At 40.3% G+C, this 5,456-nt stretch overlaps 1 protein-coding gene across 2 annotated transcripts in view; it reads left to right on the top strand.

Annotated features, from left to right (window-relative positions):
* Nucleotides 1-5,456, top strand: part of LOC107561747 (calmodulin) — a 38,766-nt gene that overhangs the window by 32,453 nt on the left and 857 nt on the right. The gene's annotated exons all lie outside the window — the stretch shown is intronic.

Raw genomic sequence — 5,456 nt, 5'->3', positions numbered from 1 at the left:
CACCCTTCCTCCAGACTCTAGGGCCTTGGTTTCCAAATGAAATACAAAACTTGCTCTCATCTGAAAAGAGGACTTTGAACCACTGGGCGACAGTCCAGTTCTTCTTCTCCTTAGCCCAGGTAAGACGCCTCTGACGTTGTTTGTGGTTCAGGAGTGGCTTAACAAGAGGAATATGACAACTGTAGCCAAATTCCTTGACACGTCTGTGTGTGGTGGCTCTTGATGCCTTGACCCCAGCCTCAGTCCATTCCTTGTGAAGTTCACTCAAATTCTTGAATCGATTTTGCTTGACAATCCTCATAAGGCTGCGGTTCTCTTGGTTGGTTGTGCATCTTTTTCTTCCACACTTTTTCCTTCCACTCAACTTTCTGTTAACATGCTTGGATACAGCACTCTGTGAACAGCCAGCTTCTTTGGCAATGAATGTTTGTGGTTTACCCTCCTTGTGAAGGGTGTCAATGATTGTCTTCTGGACAACTGTCAGATCAGCAGTCTTCCCCATGATTGTGTAGCCTAGTGAACCAAACTGAGAGACCATTTTGAAGGCTCAGGAAACCTTTGCAGGTGTTTTGAGTTGATTAGCTGATTGGCATGTCACCATATTCTAATTTGTTGAGATAGTGAATTGGTGGGTTTTTGTTAAATGTGAGCCAAAATCATCACAATTAAAAGAACCAAAGACTTAAACTACTTCAGTATGTGTGCACTGAATTAATTTAATACACAAGTTTCACAATTTGAGCTGAATTACTGAAATAAACAACTTTTCCACGACATTCTAATTTATTGAGATGCACCTGTACATGAATTACAAGCAACAGCACAAATAAATACTGTAAATAGAACAATGATACAAATTAAAGATGCTTTATATTTTTATATATTTTATTTTTATATGTTATTTTTTAAATTACATTTTAGATTAATCATTGTAAAGCTTAATTAACATTAGGGACACCGACAGCAGTTGGTAAATTATGCACGGTCACTTTAAACACAATTTATGGGTCTAATATTGAAAAGGAGGAACCATGCTAAGGAGGTGGCAGATGTTTATGTAGCTAGCTTGAAGCCAGTGGGGCTGTCGGTAAGAACAGGTCCTGTCTAGTCAATAGATGTGCGTGTGGTTTCTATGAAGAGGAACAAATATACAGGATTTTAGTTTACCAATAAACAGTGCTAAATAAGGTACAAGGCAACTACAATGTTCCACCAACTGCACATTAAATAACGAAAGCACATGCCTAAACAGAAACTAGAGCAAGCATGAAAATAAACACAAATTAGGCCAAACTTAAGTCATACAAAATAATATTTAGCATCACACAAAGGCACTTATATGGTTAATTACGCACACACAGGAAAAACAGAATGGAAGGAGTAAAAACTCAGTCCTCTGCACAGTACAACCACATGCAACAAAAAGGCATAAGTTGTGGACACAGGTGCAGCTAATAAAGTCTGTAAGATAGCTCTAATTGACTTTAGATTGGGTGGGTGGAGCTTGGGGCTAACGGAACTGAACAGGCTAAGAGTGGTGTGGCACTGCTTTGAGGGTGCAGCTTAGGGGACAAAAACTTTACAACAAATATAGTGTATGTATTTGTCTGTTCAAGCGCAAGAAGACGCGGAAAGAAACGCCATACAGGACTTTCTCGTTGCCTGAGACACGGCTCTATATGTGTGCGCCGTGGACACAGAACACTGAATGGTGTTGTTGTTTGCGTCGTCTTGCGCTTGAATGCGCTAAAATCGCTTTATTGTTCAAATTGACAAGGTGTATTTGTCCGTTAAAGTGCAAGTACGAGAAACTTAGTTTGACAATATTACAAAAATATTAAGCAGTGTAACAGTTTACATCAAATCAGCATACAGACTGGAGTAATGATGCTGAAAATTCATCTTTGCATCACAGGAATAAATTACATTTTAAAATATATAAAAATAGAAAGCAATTTGTTTTTAGATTATTATTTATAAACAAGTATTTTTGATCAAAATTCAGCCTTGGTGAGGCAAAGGTGACTTAAAAAAACATTTATATATATATATATATATATACACACACAGAACATTATGACCACTGACAGGTGAAGTGAATAACACTGATTATCTCTATCACGGCACCTGTTATTGGGTGGGATGTATTAGGCAGCAAGTGAACATTTTGTCCTCAAAGTTTATCTCTTTATCACGGCACCTGTTATTGGGTGGGATGTATTAGGCAGCAAGTGAACATTTTGTCCTCAAAGTTGATTTGTTAGAAACAGGATAAAAATGGGCAAGTGTAAAGATTTGAGTGAGTTTGACAAGGGCCAAATTGTGATGGCTAGATGACTGGGTCAGAGCATCTCCAAAACTGCAGCTCTTGTGGGGTGTTCCCGGTCTGCAGTGGTCCGAATCTGTCAAAAGTGGCCCAAGGAAGAAACAGTGGTGAACAGGCGGCCAAGGTTCATTGATTCATGTGGGGAGCGAAGGCTGGCCCATGTGGTCCGAGCCAACAGAAGTGCTACTGTAGCTCAAATTGCTCAAGAAGTTAATGCTGGTTCTGATGGAAAGGTGTCAGAATACATATTGCACCGCAGTTTGTTGCGTATGGGGCTGCATAGCCACAGAACAGTCAGGGTGCCCATGCTGACCCCTGTCCACTGCCGAAAGCGCCTACAGTGGGCACGTGAGCATCAGAACTGGACCACTGAGCAATGGAAGAAGGTGGCCTTGAGGTGGTCTGATGAATCAAGTTTTCTTTTACGTCACATGGATGGTGGGGTGCGTCGCTTACCTGGGGAACACATGGTACCAGGATGCACTATGGAAAAAAGGCAAGCCGGCGGAGGCAGTGTGATGCTTTGGGCAATGTTCTTCTTGGAAAACTTGGGTCCTGCCATCCATGTGGATGTTACTTTGACATGTACCACCTACCTAAGCATTGTTGTAGACCATGTACACCCTTTCATGGAAACGGTATCCCCTGTTGGCTGTGGCCTCTTTCAGCAGGATAATGCGCCCTGCCGCAAAGCAAAAATGGTTCAGGAATGGTTGAGGAGCACAACAACAAGTTTGAGGTGTTGACTTGGCCTCCAAATTCCCCAGATCTCAATCCAATCGAGCATCTGGGATGTGCTGAACAAACAAGTCCAATCCATGGAGGCCCCACCTCGCAACTTACAGGACTTAAAGGATCTGCTGCTAACATCTTGGTGGCAAATACCACAGCACACCTTCAGGGGTCTAGTAGAGTCCATGCCTCTATGGGTCAGTGCTGTTTTGGCAGCAAAAGGGGGACCAACACAATATTAGGAAGGTGGTCATAATGTTATGCCTAATCGGTGTGTATACATATATTTGCTCTGTGCTGGCAAAATGAGTCACAATGAGCAATTAAAAAAAAGTTATTTTCATTCTCTATTACAACACCTTCAAAATGATGTATGACTTGTGGGAATCGGATGAAAAATGACTGAGCTACACCTGTTTTAAGTCGATAAAGTCAGCAAAGTAAATTGAGAAAAATCGAGTTAAAGATTTCTGAAGGTTCCAAAGCAAAATCACCTGCAACGTTGCATCTTTTCGTCCACTTCTTTTCTTAATAATTACTATTAGAGGCCAACTGATATATTATTTTGCCGATATTATTGGCCAATATGAGCCTATCGCAGATATATCGTATCGGCGAATATGCGCCGATATATACATTTTTTTTTGTTTGTTTTACAGAACATATAACGCAGATTAAATGCTTCTGAATGGTGTAATTACTTAGATTGTCCAGCAGAGCGCACTCCATTGTTTGCTACTGGCGACCTAGGTCAGTGTAGTGTAGAGATGCGCGGATGAGCTCAAACTTCACCCGAGTCCGCTGCTTCAAATCATCCGCCCGCCACCCACCTGCACCTATATTTGATCGTCATATTACAATGATTCTAATTCTTAGTTTTGCATGATGATATGATGAATGGATGGTTTATTTTTAACAGCAGATTCAGTGACGTTAGAGACTAGAGCTGATCTGCGCTTCACGGCATGCGTCTGCGGCGCGTTAAAGCCTGTGTTACGGCCACTCAGTCAATGCTGGTGTTTATACCGGCAGCGGCCCAGAACTCATGCTTATCACATCGGTCACATCACATCACGCGGCGTGACAAAATACAATAGAATTCTATTGTATTTTGACGCGCCGTGCAGAATAGAAACCATTATAATCAGTGATGTTGTCTACACTGGATGCAGTAAACTGATGCCTCGTTCTATTTATGACGTGCTGACACAAAGTTCAAATGAATTTCAATGGTCTCTTTGTCGCGTCCTGTTGCGGCGCAGACACTGTGTCAGCACAGTTTGTCAGTACTGTCAGTAACGTAGCAGATTGAAAAGTTAGTATCTTTCTGCAGTCCAACAGACGGCAATGCGGTGGTGGCTTGAGTCTGTTGAATGGTGATTTAACGCTACGCTGTCACCTAAATGGAGAGACTCAATGCTAAGTAAATAAACAACAATGTCCCCATCTTTTACTCTCACAATGAGCTTATCATATTCCTTTGCTACATTAGTAGGGCCCTATGACTTCCGCGATGCAGAAAACATGGACAGAATCGCAGAATTCAGTCATAAAAACGGAATTTATTGTATAACGCGGAATTAGCTTAAAAATATTTTAAAATATATTCAAATAGAAAACAGTTATTTTAAATAGTAAAAATATTTCAAAATGTTACTGTTTTTGCTGTACTTTAGATCAAATAAATGCAGGCTTGGTGAGCAGAAGAGAATTCGTAAAAAAATAAAAGAAGCTTACTGTTCAAAAACTTTTAACTGGCAGTGTTGGCTGATTATTCTTATAGATTGAAACAAATGTGCTTTAGCCAGTGTAAAGAGCATGAAAAGCAACTGAGTTGCTGCAGAAAAAAAAGAGCAACAACAACAACATTGCTGGAGATGGGCTTATTGAAAATGCAAACAGCTTGTCTGCCAGCAGGAGGCGTTTTGAGAGTGGTAGGACTAGCGGCTTCTCCAGTAATGGCTGTAATCAATGAAGAGTAATGAATGCTTCTTTATCAGATAAAATGAAAACGCCATCGAAAGTTTTCTGAAGACAGTCCATTCCCTTCAGAGATGCATTCATATAAAACACCCGCAGAAGTGCAGTGCTCATGTTTATTCAACGAAGTCGAAAGCCACAAATAAATCAATGTATGGGAAATATTGGGTAATGTATATCGAAATATCGGAAATGTGTTTAAAAATCATATCACCGTTATTGAAAATAATTATATCGCGATACATATTGATATTGAATTATTGTCCAGCCCTATAATGACATCATCAGCGACTAGTCAACTTCGACTCGACTTTCAAAAATCAGAAGTCGTTCAACCCCTAATACTGTATATACTGTGTGTATGTATGTATGTGTGTGTGTCTATATATATATATATATATATATAGACACACACACA

This window comes from Sinocyclocheilus grahami, unplaced genomic scaffold (assembly GCF_001515645.1).
Source record: "Sinocyclocheilus grahami isolate Dianchi unplaced genomic scaffold, SAMN03320097.WGS_v1.1 scaffold790.1, whole genome shotgun sequence".
Taxonomy (NCBI): Eukaryota; Metazoa; Chordata; class Actinopteri; order Cypriniformes; family Cyprinidae; genus Sinocyclocheilus; species Sinocyclocheilus grahami.
Note: the sequence above shows the minus strand (reverse complement) of the source record. Positions and strands in the feature narration are given on the sequence as shown.